At 41.7% G+C, this 21,807-nt stretch overlaps 1 pseudogene across 1 annotated transcript; it reads left to right on the forward strand.

Moving 5' to 3' along the window:
- Positions 1-323: 323 nt before the first annotated feature.
- Positions 324-20,958, forward strand: LOC106603649 (vacuolar protein sorting-associated protein 11 homolog; annotated as a pseudogene). Its single transcript, XR_014391956.1, has 16 exons — positions 324-462; positions 9,878-10,026; positions 10,132-10,267; positions 10,378-10,541; positions 10,786-11,032; positions 11,267-11,462; positions 11,639-11,790; positions 12,871-13,006; positions 14,112-14,315; positions 15,129-15,290; positions 15,567-15,654; positions 15,942-16,144; positions 16,582-16,753; positions 17,100-17,139; positions 17,972-18,154; positions 19,563-20,958. The product of XR_014391956.1 is annotated as a vacuolar protein sorting-associated protein 11 homolog (transcript).
- Positions 20,959-21,807: the final 849 nt, after the last annotated feature.

Consider the following 21,807-nt stretch of genomic DNA (forward strand, 5'->3'; position numbering starts at 1 on the left):
ATTGATCGGACTATCCATTACTTATTGGTACATATTTTTCTTTTTAATGAGTTCTTATCTTTATTTTATGCAAGTAAATAAAAAACGATTTAATGGGTGGTATGTCAAAACTAACATAACGAACATTGAACAACTTTATTTTCTGACCTTCACACTTACAGCCTGCCACCTACATTGATATTCATATTATATCGTGTGTTCATTGAAATTTATTTTTTTAAATAATTTACATTTAACGCTCTCATTCCTCTCTCTCACATGACTTGTGGGTGGGTATCACATGATTTATTCACTATGAGGATACAGTGCGAAGAGAATGACTGCATTCTTACTTACAGTGGAGACGTTTTGTATTTTTTGATAAAGAGACCGTGAAGGACGCTGGAGATAATGGCAAAAACGTAGTCCTCCCCGTCGGCTTATCGGCTTGTGACTCGGACCGGGGCCATATCATTCTTGGAGATATCCTTTCAGTGGTTTCCATGATTTGAACAGCCTAGTTAGGTATTGCTCGCTGACTTGATGCACAGACACCCCTCCCTGCAAGCAGTCTGTCTAAGCAAGTGAGCTAATAATGCTACCTAGCTAGTTCCAAGTAAGGAAATTATGAATAATGATTTAGCTAGTTAAATAGTAACATTTGAGTTAGCTAGTATGCTAGCTGACGTTAGGAAACAGCCAGGACATGATCCTTTTTTAGTTAACTAGGTAAGAAGTTAGCCTTGGTGCCAGTCCGAGAAATTAGCTTGAAGGGAGTGAATAAAAAATACTAGACTGGCCTTCAAAGGCACAATCAACTGAATCAATGGCCCTGTTCAAATAGCTCCTTGAAAAGTACTGATGCACCAAGTCTAGAACCAACAGGACCCTGAATCTTCTACTCCCAAGCCATAAGACTGCTAAATAGTTAATTAAATAGTTTACAATAGCTACCTGGACTGTCTGCTTTGACCCTTTTTGCACAAATTCTTTTGACTCATCACATATGTTAGGGCTGTTCAACAATATTCTTAATGGGCCAGATTTGAAAAAGGTTATTTACAGGGGCAGACATTATTTAAATATTATATTATAAATATATATATATAGAACTTTTCTTTGGTGAGTGCTTTGTTATAATAAAAAATATATATGTTTACATTTTTTTTTTACCCCTTTATCCCCAATTTTGTGGGATCCAATTGGTAGTTACAGTCTTGTCCCATCGCTGCAACTCCCGTACAAACTCGGGAGAGGTGAAGGTCGAGAGCCGTGCGTCCTCCGAAACACAACCCAGCCAAGCCGCACTGCTTCTTGACACAATGCCCACTTAACCCGGAAGCCAGCCACACCAATGTGTCGGAGGAAACACCGTACACCTGGCGACCATGTCAGCGTGCATTGCACCCGGCCCACCACAGGAGTTGCTAGTGCACGATGGGACAAAGGCTGCTGTTCAAACTCATAAAAGACACACCCTCACTTACCCTCGCCTTATGCCCTTGTGGGAATCCCCATCGCCATCTTGGAGGGTGGTCCAAATGATTAGCCAAGCAAGGGAAGTTTGCAACGTAAGCCCCCTCAGCCCTCGTTTTTAGTTAAATTTGTGAGTGTACAATTATGTTCACTCCGGGGCCTGAAACTCCCCATAATTACATTTGCGATGATTGTACATCCGCTAAGAAAAGTCTGTGAAAACTTAAAAACAACATCAATGGAGAAGTCAACATACAAGTGTAAGTAAAAACAAATGCAAATAAGTTAGAAATTGTGTTACTAATGCACATGACTGCACAAACACATCTCGTAAAAAGTAAATATGTTTTTGTTTGCTTATCTTTTGGAAATTGTAGATTTGAAAACATTTTCCTTCATCAGAGGTTCCAGCTAAGCAGGCTAACGTCAGTTAGCTAATTCATTTGCTAGTTATCATACAGTAGGTGTATATTAATAATTATATATTTAATATAAGTACACATGCACTCATAATTGACTGTAGCACATATAATGCACCCATATGCTGCTGGTGGCTGAAAACACAATCATCACAGGATGAACGAGTGATGAATTTCCGGCCAAGGGTGGTCCTCCCTTGCCCTGAAAGTGTATACTCGTCAGACGTCATGATACGTCATCAGAAGTGTCCACTTAATTTGAGGGCTGAGGGGATGTCTTTTAAGTATTTGGACCGCATCCAAGAACATCCCTGCCGGCCAAACCCTCCTCTAACCCAGACGATGCTGGGCCAATTGTGCACCGCCCCATGGGTCTCCCGGTCGCGGCCGGCTGTGACAGAGCCTGGTCTCGAACCAGGATCTCTAGTGGCACAGACCACTGTGCCACTCGGCAGGCCGGCCAGACATTTTCTACATGGGATTACTCTTCCTAGGACCGGTATAAAAACAATGTAAAAACAATTATAATTTTATAAAGCACTTATTAAAATGAAATGTTAAAATTCATTTTAAGTGCTTAAGATTAGCCTAATTCAGTGCATCAAATTGTTTAAATAATGTAACACATTTGTACTTTTAACACAGTTGACTTGCATCACATTAAGGCATTTCTACTTTCCTGTGTTTTACATACATAGCTTGACAATTTAGTTTTTATTTACACATAGGAAACCTTTTATGCATGGCATATCTCAGTTGACCAGCATCACATTCGGCTCCATTTTCTATTTCTTTATCATTTCATTATTTTCTCTGTCTTGTTCTGTTGTTTTTTTTACACATAGAAACCTTTTATGCAAGGCGTATCTCAGTTGACTATATTGTGGAGAAGTCTCTCTCTTACGGGTCACTATAACAAACTGCACCACCTCTGTGGGGACTTAATCTCGTTGCGATGTTAACTTTCAGTTTATCTAAAAACTCAGGCATCACGGGAGAGATCTGTACTGATGATGACTGAATATAGTTGTGCAGTGTAGGGAAATGGACTGTTTTGTTTGGGCTCAAATCAGAGGAGAAAATAACACTTATTTTGAAAATACGTTTTTAAATCACGTCAATAATCGTTTTATCCCTCCCCTCGGAGTGCAAATTGCACTATGACATTCGGCGTGGTCTCTTGCGTTTTATGAGACTAATAATAAAGATGTCATTTAAACTGTAAAAATTTATTAGCTTTTAATGTGGCATGAAGACAACCAGACATAATATTTTAACCTGGTTGTCAAACAAATTACTTCAAAAAGTAGGCTGTGCATGTTCTTCCACTCCAAAATAAGCCCAGCATCCAAACTGCATGTATATTCGTGCCAGTTGATGAATGGAAATGGACTTCTGTTACAAAACACCAAACCATGTGCCTAATGACATTCAGCCTGAAAAGTCGGGACACTGAAATGGGGCTGAAAGTGTCCTGGGAAAATGGGATGGTCACCCTAACACCCATGGTCAACATACTAGACTAGGCCACAGTGTGTATTACCATGAACTTCAAATAGGCCTAGTGGTAGCCAGTCATGTAATGGTATCTTGACCATGTTCTGTTATAATATCCACCCTGCACAGCCAGAAGAGGACTGGCCACCCCTCATAGCCTGGTTCCTCTCTAGGTTTCTTCCTAGGTTTTTGGCCTTTCTAGGGAGTTTTTCCTAGGGAGTTTTTCCTAGTCACCGTGCTTCTTTCACATGCTTTGCTTGCTGTTTGGGGTTTTAGGCTGGGTTTCTGTACAGCACTTTGAGATATCAGCTGATGTACGAAGGGCTATATAAAAATAAATGTGATTGATTTGATTAAAAAATAGGAAGGTAAACTCTGAAAAAAGACCTTCAATGCATTTTTCTGAAAAAGATGGGTAAAAGGCATTTACCTTCCACTAGGCCTACACCACTGCCGGTAGTCAACCCTCTCAGCCGAGGCAATTTTACCCACATGAACACACGCAGAACATGTAGCCTACATTCACTGTAATACATAAGTTGAATCAAAACATGTTTTACACCCTAGTTCATGAGTTGTCCATAATTCATGAGTTAATGCTTGGAGCCTTCACAGATCCTGTGACATAAAACACTACCTTTCTTTCCTTACCCTAACACTGTCATAAATTTAATTAATGTATTTATCATTGTTAAGCATTTAACAATTGAAGTAGAACATTGAACTTAAACCCTGTACGAATCCTGGATCTTGGAGATCTCTGAAGATGCACTGTAAGTGTAACTATGCCTATGTAACAGTTCATGATGTTTCACTGTGAAAACAGTTCTCTTGGGTACACAAATCCAAAATAATGTAGGCCTATGCCATTATAAAATTGAAAGCTTCTAACCGAATGTTAAGCTCTTCTAACTGAAATAGTCACCTTATAGGCCTACTGTCATTAATAATAAAGCACAATAAATGGTTGACTACTTCTGGGCACAGAGAACACCAGTACCCGCGTGCAACTGAAAAACAAAGCAATGAGCGCCCTAAACAGCTGACTGACAAAAGCAAAATGTCTGTCCTTGAGTTGTTCTTGTCTTATAATATTCTGTATTATTTTATGTTTTGTGTGGACCCCATGAAGAGTAGCTGCTGCTTTTGCAACAGCTAATGGGATCCTAATAAAATACCCAAAGGATAAGTGTAATGCATTGGAATAAAGGCATATGCTATTTTTATCAAGGACGCATGGCAAACAAATGGAGAAAATGAGGAAGTACAAATGAACATCTATATGAGGCCTAAATTCAGCACTACTGAGTGGACAGTGCCGTCACAGAAATAAATGGTTTAACAAGGGATGTCAAACTCATTCCATGGAGGGCCTAGTGTCTGCAGGTTTTTGATTTTTCCTTTCAATCAAGCCCTAGACAACCAGGTGTGTGGAGTTCCTTACTTATTAGTGACCTTAATTCATCAAGTACAAAGGAGTAGCGAATGCACGCAGCCACTCGGCCCTCTGTGGAATAAGTTTGACACCTGTGGTTTAAACCATGACATAGATGTGGGTGTGTTTGTTTCATTAGGAATCTTTTAATTTCATATTTATCACTGTAAAACATATTTACCACTCCATTTTAGACAAATAGGAGAATTACTAAATTAGCATTATTTAAAGCTCACCCCCTCAAGTTGGAATGTTCTTGCATTTAGGGGAGCTAACGTCTCATTCAGGGGACCTGAGCCCCCCTGGCTCCCCCCATAATTCGCACCTTGCCTCCCATGTAAGTCCCACATTTAAAGTCCATTCAATTGATTGAAGACGTTACTAAAGAAGAAACATCTGAAACATCTTAACTCCACATCAAGCTTTTTCGCTAGATATGTTTTGTCTTTCTTGTCGCGGCAATTGCAGAGAAAAGCAACTATCTCCTCCCTAACCTCACAGGGCCTGCTCTCTTGAGAGGTGTATTACCTTTGCTTAGCCATTGAACGTCCTAATGTAAAAGTAGGCTTGGTCATGATGCTCAGCAGACTACGAAAAAAGCGATGTTGCAGGCTAGATGATGATCGGATAAAGTTTATGAAATCCATAACTCCATGGTGTTAACTCACCGCTGAGTTAAGCGCAAAGCACACTGGCAGACAGTGTTGCCAACTAATTTTCAGGGTAAGTTGCTAGAGCAGGGTGATTTGTTGCTAGAAGTCGCTAAATGACGTTGTGATGTCATTGCGTGTTAACGTTAAACTGCGTCATTACGTGGAATAAACAATAACGTTACTCAAATTGACTAAACATCTCTGCAAAAAATATGATTTGACTTTTGTTCAGGTACAGACGCCCACTCTTTTCTGTACAATTTTGATTGAGACATGTTGATTGATGTAAGTTCTGTTCAAGATCAAACATTCGTGACCAACTATATTCATTGGGTTTGGCTCGTCGAACCCGTACTACTGCTGCTGAAGTCAGCCAACAATGATTTGCAATTTGCTGAAATTGCTGCTGGCCTGCTGCTGACGTCACTCAATGCAATTTTGCAACCAGGCACGTGTTTTGTGACTGAGTGTGTGACAGAGAAAATAGTTTTTGTGTCATTTAGAGAGAAAATGCGTGCATTATAGCGTTTGAGTCACTTTTCAAAAGTTGCTAAAAGTTCAAAATACATTTTTAAAAGTAGCAAAACATTTTGCTAGGTGCTGTTTGAAAAAAGTTGCCAGGGTAGTCTGAAAAGTTGCCAAATCTAGCAACAAAATTGGCATCACTGGTATCAGGCAGTGTAGTGATCGCATCTTCCTTGAAAGAGCTGATAGGCGGGTAGACATACCCTGTATCCCTTTAAACAACTCTGATTGGCTGTAACCGGTACGTTGGGTGTTATAGAGGGGATTCGATTAATCTTGCCCGGCCACCCGTTTAGGCGTGTGTTGCAACGGCTTAAAGTTGATTGCATTCGTCGGCTCAAAAGTGACATAAGTTAGCACGTGGACTATGAGTAGGATTCCGTGTTTTCACATGGGGAAAGTGATTGCTTTTGATAATATGCCTTCCCAATGGAAACTAGTTTGAAAATTTGAACATATATTTTATGAATGCTGGCTCATGCTGCCTTGTTGACAACATAACCAAGCGGCGCAGATGGCTGTTCAATTTGAGCAGGGCGCTCCTCCCTCACCAACTTCGCCCAGTTACATGACGGGACAGTTCAACCCGGGCCAGTTTAATAGAAATATACCATTGATTGACAGCACTTAATCGGTGGGACTATAGGAAAACCGATTATCCCATTGGAGAATATTGAATGAGGGCTCCTTTTGGCACTAAACGTCAGATAAAAAAAATATACAAAAATTATATATAATGTTTTTTACTGGCTTAAACACAATACCCCATAATGTCAAAGTGGAATTATGTTTTTAGAAAATGTTACAAATTAATAAAAAATAAAAATCTGGAATGTCAATAAGTACTCAACCCTTTGTTATGGCAAGCCAAAATAAGTTCAGGAGTAAACATTTGCTTTGCAAGTCACATAATAAGTTGCATGGACTCACTCTTTGTGCAATAATAGATACAATTATCTGTAAGGTCCCTCAGTTAAGCAGTGAATTTCAAACACAGATTCAACCACAGAGACCAGGGAGGTTTTCCAATGCCTCGCAAAGAAGGGCACCTATTGGTAGATGGGTAAAACAAAACAATATCTGTTTGAGCATGGTGAAGTTATTAACTACACTTTGGATGGTGTATCAATACAACCAGTCTCTACAAAGATCCAAGTTTCCTTCCTGACTCAGTTGCCGGAGAGGAAGAAAACCACTCAGGGATTTCACCATGAAGCCAATGGTGACTTTAAAACAGTTACAATTTAATAGCTGTGATGAATTCACCTTTCAGCAGGACAATAACTTAGAACACAAGGGCAAATCTACACTGGAGTTGCTTTCCAAAAAGACAGTGAATGTTCCTGAGGGGCCGAGTTACAGTTTTGACAAAATCTGCTTGAAAATCTATGGCAAGACTTTAAAATGGTTGTCTAGCAATGACTAACAACCAATTTGACAAAGCTTGAAGACGTTTGAAAAGAATAATGGACAAATATTGTACAATCCAGATGTGCAAAGCTCTTAGAGACTTACCCAGAAAGACGCACAGCTGTAATTGCTGCCAAAGGTGATTCTAATATGTATTGACTCAGGAGTGTCAATACTTATGTAAATTGAATATTTCTGTATTTCATTATCAATACATTTGCAAACATTTCTCAAAACATATTTTCACTTTGTCATTATGGGGTATTGTGTGTAAATCGGTGAGAAAAAACACATATTTAGTCAACTTTGAATTCAGGCTGTAACAACAAAATGTGGAATAAGTCAAGGGGTATGAATACTTTCTGAAGGCACTGTATACAGTTGAAGTCGGAAGTTTACATACACCTTATCCAAATACATTTAAACTCAGTTTTCACAATTCCTAACATTTAATCCTGGTAAAAATTCCCTGTCTTAGGTCAGTTAGGATCGCTACTTTATTTAAAAAATGTGAAATGTCAGAATAGTAGTAGAGAGATTGATTTATTTCAGCTTTTATTTCTTTCATCACATTCCCAGTAGGTCAGAAGTTTACATACACTCAATTAGTATTTGGTAGCATTGCCTTTAAATTGTTTAACTTGGGTCAAACGTTTCGGGTAGCCTTCCACAAGCTTCCCACAATAAGTTGGGTGAATTTTGTCCCATTCCTTCTGGCAGAGCTGGTGTAACAGAGTCAGGTTTGTAGGCCTCCTTGCTAGCACACATTTGTTCAGTTCTGCCCACAAATTGTCTATGGGATTGAGGTCAGGGCTTTGTGATGGCCACTCCAATACCTTGACTTTGTTGTCCTTAAGCCATTTTGCCACAACTTTGGAAGTATGCTCGGGGTCATTGTCCATTTGGAGACCCATTTGCGACCAAGCTTTAACTTCCTGACTGATGTCTTGAGATGATGCTTCAATATATCCACATCAATTTCCTACCTCATGATGACATCTATTTTGTGAATTGCACCAGTCTCTCCTGCAGCAAAGCACCCCCACAACATGATGCTGCCACCCCCGTGCTTCATGGTTGGGACGCGGTTCTTCTGCTTGCAAGCCTCCCCCTTTTTCCTCCAAGCATAACTATGGTCATTATGGCCAAACAGTTCTATTTTTGTTTCATCAGACCAGAGGACATTTCTCCAAAAAGTACGATCTTTGTCCCCATGTGCAGTTGCAAACCGTAGTCTGGCTTTTTTATTTTGGATTTGGAGCAGTGGCTTCTTCCTTGCTGAGCGGCCTTTCAAGTTATGTCGGTATAGGACTCGTTTTACGGTGGATATAGATACTTTTGTACCTGTTTCCTCCAGCATCTTCACAAGGTCCTTTGCTGTTGTTCTGGGATTGATTTGCACTTTTCAAACTAAAGTACGTTCATCTCTAGGAGACAGAACGCATCTCCTTTCTGAGTGGTATGACGGCTGCGTGGTCCCATGGTGTTTATACTTGCGTTCTATTCTTTGTACAGATGAACGTTCTACCTTCAGGCATTTGGAAATTGCTCCCAAGGATGAACCAGACTTGTGGAGGTCTACAATTTTTTTCTGAGGTCTTGGCTGATTTCTTTAGATTTTTCCATGATGTCAATCAAAGAGGCACTGAGTTTGAAGTTAGGCCTTGAAATACATCCACAGGTACACCTCCAATTGACTCAAATTATGTCAATTAGCGTATCAGAAGCTTCTAAAGCCATTAATTAATTTTCTGGAATTTTCCAAGCTGTTTCAAGGCACATTCAATTTAATGTATGTAAACCTCTGACCCACTGGATTTGTGATACAGTGAATTATAAGTGAAATAATCTGTAAACAATTGTTGTTAAAATTACTTGTGTCATGCGCAAAGTAGATGTCCTAACCAACTTGCCAAAACTATAGTTTGTTAACAAGAAATGTGTGGAGTGGTTGAAAAACTAGTTTTCATGACTCCAACCTAAGTGTATGTAAACTTCCAACTTCAACTGTATGTACATAGCTACCCCAATTAACTCGGCCCCCGCGTATATAGCCAATTTATCATTACTCATTGTGTATTTATTCCTTGTGTTATTATTTTTCAATTATTTATATATATTTTTTCTCTGCATTGTTGGGAAGGGCCTGTAAGTAAGCATTTCACTGTTGGTCTACACCTGTTGTTTACAAATCATGTGACAAATAACATTTTATTTGATGTACAGTAATGCCGTGGAAGGCTTGCTTACACCAGTCCAGTCATGTCACAATATATTATGTGCTAGCCGTACGACTAAGAAGAGTACGTATTTACATTGCTTGTACATTACTCTTCTTAGTCCTATGGCTAATGATATACATTTTGAGAGTATTCAAACAGGGTATTGCCTTTGTAATTGTCTCCTCTATCCCTAACGCCATGCAAATGGCCATTTGTCTCTCCTGATCTATATTGATGCTTCCTTGACCCAGAATAAATTACATATGGATGGTCAGATATGGTTTTTGACACGCTCACTACAGTTGTCCTCCTTTCAGGCTTACAAGCTGTGAGTGACCCACCTGTACCAGCTCAAGCAGCACAGCATTTTGGTCTCGGTTGGGCAGGACGAGCAAGGAATTAACCCCCTGGTAAGAACATTTGTAGGATGTATTTAATACAGACTATCAAAAAAAGAGTGTGTTAGTTTTCTTGGTTATTTGTGAACTGTTATTAAAAACCTAGCTGTTTCCCAGGTGAAGGTATGGAATCTGGACAAGCGAGACAGCGGGAATCCTCTGTGTACCAGAATATTCCCAGCTATTCCTGGGAACAAGCCAACAGAGGTGTCCTGCCTCACTGTACACGAGAACCTCAACTTTATGGCCATTGGTAAGCGGAATTTCTTCAGCGCTACCTATCAGTCGGCTATAGTTTAGATTTGGGTTTGACATTTTGTTTTTGCTCCCTGTCATAAATCTATAATCCCCATGTCCTTGCAGGCTTCACAGATGGCAGTGTGGTGTTAACAAAGGGTGACATCACTCGGGACAGGCACAGTAAAACCCTGACACTCCATGAGGGCACCTGTCCAATCACGGGCCTCGCTTTCCGTCAGCAGGGCAAGGTCACTCACCTATTTGTTGCCACTCTGGAAAAAGTCCATGTAAGTAATTAGAGTCTTCCAATGCCACTCTATGTGAAGTCCTTACAATCGCTTTTGAGATCAATTTCAATTCAGGATATTAATGTAAATTACAATAAAGGTGCCACATATTTTTAATGAGGATTTGAATTGATAGATTGGAAATGGCATTGATCCCAAGCCTGCCACCATACTACTATTCCTTTGGAGCATAAGCACTAACTTACTTCTGTTTCATTTGGTGTTGTTTTCCCCCCATGGTTAGTGCTACACTTTGACGGTGAAAGAGTACCCTAAACTGGAGCTGGACACTCACGGCTGTGCGCTGCGTTGCTCCGTGCTCACAGACCCCTACCAGGACTCCCAGTTCATCGTCGCGGGGGACGAGTGTGTGTACCTTTACCAGCCCGACGAACGGGGGCCCTGTTTCGCATTCGACGGGCACAAGCTTACTGGCACCGGGGATACCTCCTGCTGCTCACCATGAACACCAAGTCTCCCTCAGATGCTGGCACAGCAACCATTTCTATTGAGCGGGTCCCCTAAGGTTCAAGACCAGGGTCAGTCTTTATTTATTGCAACAATGAAACACAACAATTCATTTTATTCTAAATCAATTTATATGGAAGTGGACAAACACAGAAGGTTGTATTTTCAACCAAACCACCCATGCATATTTGCAGGTGATATAACTATATTAACTCCTATGACAATGTATTGAATGCAAGTTCTGTACTCAGGTCTGAATTTGGGAGCAGAGAGATGTCTCCATCGGAGAAGCAAACCTTGACTATCTACGACCTGGACAACAAGTTCATTGCCTACAACGCTTCCTTTGACAACATCATTGAAGTTCTGGCCGAATGGGTCTCCTTCTACATCCTGACTCGGGACGGAAAGATGTTTGTTCTGCAGGAGAAAGACACTCAGACCAAGCTAGAGGTGAGGCCAAAGTGCACTGACTGACGTCATGCCTTCTTTTCCCCTCAAACGTATTATGTTAAACTCTGTATCGGATTGAACTGGAAACTGGAGGGCAACAGGTTTTAGATCCCAGTTATCGTTTACTGCTGTTGTGCCATTTAGTAAGGCACTTAACTCTTCAAATCTGTCTTTAGATGCTATTCAAGAAGAATCTGTTTGTGATTGCCATAAACTTGGCTAAGAGTCAGCACTTAGAGAGGGACGGGCTGTCTGAGATCTTCAGGCAGTACGGTGACCACCTCTACGTGAAGGGGGACCACGACGGCGCCATCCAACCGTACATCCGGTAATGCTCACCCAGGGGTCGATGTATCTAACTTCAACTTCATAATACATAGTTAATGATGATAAATATGATTTATTTGCAGGATTTAAGTCGCTTCAAGCTCATGTCATAGATGCTGATATAGTTAATATTAAACATGGGATTTTACTGAAAAGTAATCCCATAGAGTTGGGATTGCATAACATCAATAAGGAAATGTATAATGTATATAAACTCAGCAAAAAAAGAAACTGTCTTTCAAAGATAATTACTAAAAATCCAAATAATTTCACAGATCTTCATTGTAAAGGGTTTAAACACTGTTTCCCATGCTTGTTCAATGAACCATAAACAATTAATGAACATGCACCTGTGGAACGGTCGTTAAGACACTAACAGCTTACAGACGGTAGGCAATTAAGGTCACAGTTATGAAAACTTAGGACTCTAAAGAGGCCTTTCTACTGACTCTAAAAAACACCAAAAGAAAGATGCCCAGGGTCCCTGCTCATCTGCAAGAACATGCCTTAGGCATGCTGTAAGGAGGCATGAGGACTGCAAATGTGGCTAGGGCAATAAATTGCAATGTCCGTACTGTGAGATGCCTAAGACAGCGCTACAGGGAGACAGGATGGACAGCTGATCGTCCTTGCAGTGGCAGACCACGTGTAACAACACCTGCACAGGATCGGTACATCCTAACATCACACCTGCGGGACAGGTACAGGATGGCAACAACAACTGCCCGAGTTACACCAGGAACGCACAATCCCTCCATCAGTGCTCAGACTGTCCGCAATAGGCTGAGAGAGGCAGGACTGAGGGCTTGTAGGCCTGTTGTAAGGCAGGTCCTCACCAGACATCACCGGCAACAACGTCGCCTATGGGAACAAACCCACCGTCACTGGACCAGACAGGACTGGCAAAAAGTTCTCTTCACTGACGAATTGCGGTTTTGTCTCACCAGGGGTGATGGTCGGATTCGTGTTGCAGGCCCGGAACGAAAACCTTCACACACAGCTAACTCCCTTGGACCGGAGTTGGAGACCAACCCTTGGTTAATTGTTTAAATGCTAACCTTGATGAACTCTTCAAGCTTAGAGCTGTCTTTGAGCTTGATGTAGCAGTTGAGAAGCAGGGTGGTGTGGTCGGCATTGGCCAGAGACTTCCGGTGCAGAGCCTGCAGGTAGGCCGTCAGGTTGTGGATCCGCTGAGCATCCAGAAACTTACGTATCACGTAAGAGGGCTCGAGCTTCCCGATCGTGCTGAGGGCAGAGAAGTTGCGTTTTCAACGGACATATGATGGAAGACAACGGCACAGGCTTTTGGTGCTGCCTTCTGTCCACATTCAGTACATATTTTTGGCAGCTCCTCTACTCCCATTGTTGGAACACAAAACACATTCTCTCTCTTAATTAAACACCTCTAGGGTTCCCTATCCATTGTTTTTCTCTGATACCAACATGCTTGCAATTGAAGCCCAAGTTGGGAGAGCCCACCTTGCCTAAACAAAGGTAGGGGAAACACTGACTTCCTCTCACATATCCCCAACAAGATTCCAAATGACAGAAATGCTTAAGAATTAGTGAATGCGGCTTGCTGATCATGTCAACAGGACTTGATTGGATAAGACAAGGGTCGGTAGCTGTAAGTACTTTGGCACAACACCAATAAAACAAAATCCAAGTGGTTTCAATTAACATTAACTACTGGTCACTTTGTCTGCGTACCATAGACACACTACAAAGTGAATATAAACTCAGCAAAAAAAGAAACGTCCTCTCACTGTCAACTGCCTTTATTTTCAGCAAACTTAACATGTGTAAATATTTGTATGAACATAACAAGATTCAACAACTGACACATAAACTGAACAAGTTCCACAGACATGTGACTAACAGAAATGGAATAATGTGTCCCTGAACAAAGGGGGGGGGGGGGGTCAAAATCAAAAGTAATAGTCAGTATCTGGTGTGGCCACCAGCTGCATTAAGTACTGCAGTGCATCTCCTCCTCATGGACTGTACCAGATTTGCCAGTTCTTGCTGTGAGATGTTACCCCGCTCTTCCAACAAGGCACCTGCAAGTTGCGTTTTCAATGGACATATGATGGAAGACAACGGCACAGGCTTTTGGTGCTGCCTTCTGTCCACATTCAGTACATATTTTAGGCAGCTCCTCTACTCCCATTGTTGGATCACAAACCCATTTTCAAATGAGAATTTATGATTATAATTGGACAAAGAGGCTCTTCCCCTACCCTTGGGTAAAGTCAATCTGATTTGAACGACCATTTACCGAAATTCAAACCCCTTTGTCTTCCTCCTCTATGTTCCATACAGAACTACGATGAGGCCTTGCGCTACATGGGGCGACTTCCCTTCGAGCAGGCATAGAGCAACATGAAGCGCTACGGCAAGACCCTGATGCACCACATCCCCGACGGCACCACGCTGCTCCTCAAGGGCCTGTGTACCGACTACCAGCCCAGCTGGGACACCACGGACAGAGATAGGCTGGACAGAGGCCCGGTGGCAGCCAACAAGGTCAGTGGTTAGTGGTTAACAGCTACATCCCCCAGGCAGCCGATTAGTCTAGCTCTTTGGATTTGAGATCCTTTCCCTAATTAAAATGGCTTTATCAATTTAGTCTAAGACAAGTAATACAGCTTATATTGATAAGGATGGGACTATTTCTAATGGTTATAATGATCAAGTTATGGTAAAATACATATTTCATGGTAATAGTAATAACACTACTCATTGTAGTGGTCAGAACCTGGTGATAGCAGGATGGGACATAAACCTAACAACTTCAATGATTAATTTCTCTGAACAGGGGAAATATACCATCACCAAATTCACTGAGAATACATTACAGAGGATGAAGACACAATACTCCGAGCCGCAGCTCTATACTACTTGTCTGACATAAAGAACTGATATTGTATACTCGTTGCTGGTGTGGGGGGGTCCGTGGGTGGCTTATGACAATTTATTTAGATTCCTCATGTCTTACTCATTGTTAGGAAAAAGTTTGGTCCAAATCGGATGTTAGATACTATATTTATCGAATATGATATGAACCACAAGCATTTCACTACACTCGCAATAACATCTGCTAACCATATGTATGTGACCAATAACATTTTATTTGAATCCTATAAATTAAAATGGCCAATTTAGGTGCAATCAATTAGCTGAATTATTTTGATATAATTATATTTCAACAAAATAATGTTGCAGGAATGCTAATCTGATCCATTTCTAACTACAGAAATGATTTCCAAACAATCTGAGATGGTGGGTGTCATGGCTTGCTGAAATTAAATGGAACGACCCTGTACCTTTATCTCCCAGGCCAATTCAGAGAAGTTCATCCCTGTGTTCACTAATAACCCGTGGGAGCTAAGGGCCTTCCTGGAGCACATGATCGAGGTGGAGCCCTTCTCCTCTCAGGGGGTGTACGACACGCTGCTAGAGCTACGACTGCAGGACTGGTCACATGAACAAGACCCTGAGGTGATGGAAACACACACACACGTGTACTGAAAAGCGCCATGTGTTCACGCAAACAACCTAAACTCGTATAGATATACAAAATGTACAAAATGTTACAAATGAAATATTAGATGAAGTACCTGCAGCCTAAATTACTTTGAATTAAGATTTCAGAATAAACACATTTCCTGAACTTGTAGTGTCACCAATTCATGTTAAACTATTTCTGTGTTTTGTCTGGCGTATCAAACGTTTTATTTTTGTCCGGTCTGTCTGTCTTTCTATTTTTGCTGGCAGAGGAAGAAGGTCCTGCAGGGGGCGACAACACCGTTTTTGACAAGGCCCTCGTCCTGTGCCAGATGCACAACTTCAAAGAAGGGGTCCTGTACTGTGAGTCTTCCTGTCTCTAAACCTTTGCAGTCAGAAACACTTCAAATTCCAATATTTCTGCTTCTCTCTGAGGTGTGCATTCGTTTACTCCACCTCGTGGATTTAAAACCATGGGATTGGTGTAGCCGGATTGTCTACTATTTAACACCCAGATCCAATGCTTTAAAATCCATGATGGAGAGTGAACAAGTGCAGACTATGGGGACTTCATTGGTATGTACTGATATAATTATCAATGACGTCATTTGAATGATGTTGTTAATGATGTCATTCTCTCTCTAGGTACCAGCAGATCATGCACTACCACATGCAGAATGAGGAGTACGGCGAAGTGGTGGAGGCCTGCAAGCGCTACGGTGACCAGGAAGTGTGCCTGTGGGAGCAGGCGCTGGGCTACTTTGCCCGCAAAGAGGAGAACTGCAAGGCCTTCATCAGCCAAGTCCTGCAGCACATCGACCAGAACAACCTGATGCCTCCCTTATTGGGTGAGCTGGTGGCCATTTTTCTCAGTATTTCTCCTTCTCTGTAGATGAAGACTCTGGGGCTTTCTGTAGGGATTTCCCTAGTAGTCACTGTCTGAATTCTATCAGACCTCACCAACTTAAAATAAACTCAAGTGTTCTATGCAGTTTTCTGCCTCCACTTCCTTCCTGTTATTGAATGTGTCACTAGCTAGTGTTTCTGTTCTGTTTTGGCTGCGTGGCTAACCTCAAATCAATATATGTAAAACGAGTACTGATTTATTTCTGTCATATGCGTACATTCATGATAAACGTGCCAGTTGCTGGGTTAAGTAATCTATAGGGCTTTATATGTAATCGGAGCATTATAACAGAGTTTGAGAATTTTATTGGGCACTGTTGCTAAGTTTTGCGTGTATGTATGTGCTTGTGTGTCTATCTATGCACGTGTTGGTCCACAGTGGTGCAGACGCTGGCACACAACTCCACGGCCACGCTGTCGGTCATCAAGGACGACCTCATCAACAAGCTGCAGAGGGAGACACAGCAGATCGAGGACGACGAGCGCAAGATCCGCCAGTACCGTGAGGAGACGGCCCACCTCCGCACCGAGATCCAGGAGCTCAGAAGCAGGTGAGGGAGAGGAAAATCATAACCAAAGTCCAGTCCAAAAACAACCCCTATTCCCTAGACTGGGTCATGTTCACAACTGGAGTTTCCTCCATATTCCATTCATCCAGTTCTTTGACATCTATGTGGAGTGGAGGCTAAGGGCAGTTTTAGTCCTGCGCACTAAGATACACAAGCGCATTCTAAATTTGTTTGATGGCTGAACTTCGAAGAAAATTTAACTACATTCTGAATGTGTTTTTAGTACTGTATTTTGAAAGCTTGATTTAACCTCCCAAAGACCATTCATTGAAGCTGTACTGATTTCAATGTATTTTTTTGTTTCTCTCACCACCTCTTTTCTCACAAGTGCAAAGATTTTCCAGAAGACCAAATGCAGCATGTGTAACATCGGATGGGGCCACAGTGTCTCCTGACCCCTCCTGTCTCAGCCTCCAGTATTTATGCTGCAGTAGTTTATGTGTCGGGGGGCTAGGGTCAGTCTGTCACATCTGGAGTATTTCTCTTGTCTTTTCCGGTGTCCTGTGTGAATTTAAATATGCTCTCTCTAATTCTCTCTTTCTTTCTTTCTCTCTCTCGGAGGACCTGAGCCCTAGGACCATGCCTCAGGACTACCTGGCTTGATGACTCCTTTCTGTCCCCAGTTCACCTGGCCGTGCTGCTGTTCCAGTTCCAACTGTTCTGCCTGCAGCTATGGAACCCTGACCTGTTCACCGGACGTGCTACCTGTCCCAGACTTGTTGTCCCAGACCTGCTGGAACCCTGACCTATTCACCGGACGTGCTACCTGTCCCAGACCTGCTGTTTTCAACTCTCTAGAGACAGCAGGAGCGGTAGAGATACTCTCAAAGATCGGCTATGAAAAAGCCAACTGACACTTACTCTTGTGTTGCTGACTTGTTGCACCCTCGACAACTACTATGATTATTATTATTTGACAATGCTGGTCATTTATGAACATTTGAACATCTAGGCCATGTGCTGTTATAATCTCCACCCGGCACAGCCAGAAGAGGACTGGCCACCCCTCATAGCCTGGTTCCTCTCTAGGTTTCTTCCTAGGTTTTGGCCTTTCTAGGGAGTTTTTCCTAGCCACCGTGCTTCTACACCTGCATTGCTTGCTGTTTGGGGTTTTAGGCTGGGTTTCTGTACAGCACTTTGAGATATCAGCTGGTGAAAGAAGGCCTATATAAATACATTGGATTTGATTTGATTTGTAACAGCCCCCTCGAGTTGCTCTCTGTTCACTTCCTGTGCAGTCATTCTTTCCACCAGCACTACTTTGAAAGCTATGCCGAGAGCGAGGTAGAGTGTTCCACTTGCACACCAGAAAACCGCAAGGTCATGGAAATGCTGCGTGCCCAGGACCAGAAGCGAGACCTACACGACCACTTCACCAGACAGGTGAAACACACACACATTAAAATACTTTATTTAAATCACCAATCACATTTACATTAAAAAAGGATCCAAACATTTCAAAAGTCTCTGTATGCAGGGCACTCAAGGGTACAGAAAGCACCTCCTCCAAACAGCTAGGCTGTCCACGACAGCAGAAACAGTACAGTACCTAGCCAACTGCTTTGCCCGTAATCTGGAGGCCACGCACTGCAAGCCTGTGTACATGGCCGAGACTGTCAAATATCAGCGGCACCAGCTTGCACCTACACCCGAGGTTGTCCAAGCGTGCCATGAGGGGCTGGTATTTAAGAAGCTTGTCGGCAAAGGCCTGCTCCATGTTTTTGTATTTGGCACATAGGAAAATACATAATCAACAACATCGAACCAGCTTCCTCTTACACAAGAATGTTTATGGATTTGTGCTGTTGGTGAGACTACCTGTCTCAACTCGCTGGCTATCAGGTTGACATGGCGGTCATGTCTAGCAATGTACAAATCATTGTATGGACAGCAATCATTCACAACATGGGCAGTGGACTGCATTACATTTGACTTCTGTAGAATACATGGTTTGCAGGGTACCAGAGTGCTAGATTATACACTATGGTGGAAAATTGCAAGGTAATGTTATAATACCTTTATTGCATCAAATGGTTGTTTTTATGCAACAGAATAGAGTATTCTTATAACTATTCTGTGTGTGTTCTACTGAGGATGGGCCTCTGGGAGATAATACTGACAGGAGATTTACGATGTCTTTTGGGTGATAAAACCTAAAGAGACTGCATTCCAGAGCATGAGGTAATGTTTCTGTTCTATATGGTACCAGGGAGAGATGACCCCAGGGCCAGACCCTGGTCTGTACACAAAGATGACTGTTTTTACAGCAGATACTGTCTGCTGTGAATTATAGGTATCTTTCATACAAATCTTAACCTTGTGACCCATTCTATATATCTGTTGTTCGTTATGTAGGTTGAAAGGGGTGTATCTCGGCTATAAAATAACTTTGTATTTTTGTCTCGGGGCTCTCAACGAATCATCTGAGGTTGATTCGTCGACCAGCCATCGCTATTGCAAAGCTCTCACTAATAAAAATGTAGTTTAAGTATAACTCTGACTTGTGTGATAAGTTAGTCTCTCCTCATTTGATAGTAAAGAAATTAACCACCACAACACACACACACACACACCCTCTTTGCTTGTCTTTTCTCTGCTATATTGGTACGACTTAAAACTACAACAGAACTAGTAATAGTGCAACACTTAATATATCAAGTCTGAGGTTCAATATAATATTTAAAAATATTGAATTGAATTTACCACTAAAGTTCTCAATCTTTCTTTCAGAACTGATGTGTTGCCTACTACTTCTCTATCATGGCTCATTTTTTATTTCTATGCATTTCAGCTGCACAGCTCCAACGACGGTTTCTCCGTGGTGGCGGACTACTTTGGCCGCGGGGTGTTCAACAAGCTGACCCTGGTCACCGACCCTCCGGGCAGCAAGGCAGGAAGCCTGGAGGCAGACCTGCAGAGGGAACTTCTCATCCACACCAAGAAGTGAGGGCCACAGGGCCCAACGGATGTGGTTTGCAACCCTACACTATTACTCACACGATCATGCTTACCCAAACCAAACTGTGCTGGCTCTCATATTTTATTTTTTAGATTGTCCTTTTCAGCATGGTTGGTTGGCTTGGTTTGTGGCTCAGTAGTGTGAAAAGCCATTAGATGCTGTGTTATACGGCAGTTGTTAAAACACGCTGTCTTCTGCTCAAGCTAAGAATGAACTATTATACCCAGATGCAGAGCAGCAGACCCTCTGTTCAATGGGGACCTTGACCCATAGTGCTTTGTTCTGTAGTTCAGGATGCCACACAATATTTAGCCAAGATGAATCTGAGTCAGACTCCTGTTGCAACACCAGTAAGAGATGTGTTGGTAGTTTCTGTTGCTATGCCAGGCGTTTCACTTCTCTTCAAGGTGATGGCCTCAAATTTGCAATTTGTGGTTGGTGAGACATTTTGCCTATAGTATGCAATCAACCTGTCACGCCCTGACCAGTAAAGGGGTCTATTTCTTATTGTAGTTTGGTCAGGACGTGGCAGAGGGTATTTGTTGTACATGTTTTTGGTTATGTGTTTATATAGAGGGTTATTTTGTGTAGAGTGTTTCTGGGTTTAGTGGTGTATCTATGTAGAAAGGGTATTTGATTTAAGTGGTTCGGGGTTTATTAGATGTGTGTGTATGTAGAGGGGTGTTGGATTTATGTGTTCTGGGGTTTTTGGTTTATGTTCTTGTTTTGTATTCTAGGGTTTCTATGTTGTGTATTTCTTTGTTGGCCTGGTGTGGCTCTCAAATCAGGAACAGTTGTACATCGTTGTTTCTGATTGAGAGTCATACTTAGGGAGCTTGTTTTCCACCTGTCCCTTTGTGGGTAGTTGTTTTTTGCATTGCTTTTGTGTAGCCTGCGAAACTGTCTTACTGTCGTTCTTTGGTTATTGTTTTTTCATGTTCACCTATAAATAAAATAATGATGAGCATGCAACCCGCTGCGCCTTGGTCTAATCCCTTCGACTACTGTGACACAACCAGTGATTATGTAATGTATTTGTATCAGTCTATTTATGTTGTATATATTTGACCTGCACATTACCTGAATAATTAACTATCACATTTTGTCATATGCTTAGAATTCTAATTCTATGGTCAAATGCATTAGCAACATACTGTGACGTGTCACATGAGATGATCTTGTTGATTATTGTTTGCGCTTATCTTAATAAATGTGCACAGATATTCAAGTCAATGGTCTGATCATTGTGTGACGGTTTATTGTTTTATATACAATGTATGGTACAGCTAAGATTTGAATACAATTTCCCAATTCTAACCCCTTCAAAGAGATCCAACAATCGCGAGACATGGTATCCCTTGGTGACGGTACACTGTTTGGCTTTCATGGAAAGAGCAGAGAAACAAGGTAAGCAAAAAGTCCTATTATCTTTCACGAAATAATTGATAACAATTGGTATTGCATGCATGCCTCTTATGCTAGTTTTGCCCATTTATTCACCTTTTATGGAAATGCTTCTTGCTAACGTGTATTAAGCACACTTGTCAACAAGCAGAGCCAACAAGTCAAGCCACGAGCTAGTTAGCTAAGTTACTTTAGTCAATAGCCCTTTCTTAATTACCAAAATTGGCCCCAAATCTTTTTGAAAAAAAAAAAAAATAGCAGTGTTACTTGAGGACCAAAAATGACCGTGGTGCCATACATTCCGAAGCACATGGTTTATGAACTAATACGCAAAACAAAGCTTGATTCAAAACTTTGAGTTTTTTACTTTAAATTATTATACAAAAGTATTGCCAAACAGAATGTAATGTAAACTCAGCAAAAAAAGAAACGTCCTCTCATTGTCAACTGCGTTTATTTTCAGCAGACTAAACATGTTTAAATATTTGTATGAACATAGCAAGATTCAACAACTGAGACATAAACTGAACAAGTTCCACAGACATGTGCCTAGCAGAAATGGAATAATGTGTCCCTGAACGGGGGGGGGGGGTGTCAAAATCATTAGCAACGCTCATTCCTTCGACGATCCGACCATCACCCTTGGTGAGACAAAACCGCGACTCGTCAGTGA

The sequence above is a fragment of the Salmo salar genome, chromosome 04 (assembly GCF_965601325.2).
Source record: "Salmo salar chromosome 04, fSalSal1, whole genome shotgun sequence".
Taxonomy (NCBI): domain Eukaryota; kingdom Metazoa; phylum Chordata; class Actinopteri; order Salmoniformes; family Salmonidae; genus Salmo; species Salmo salar.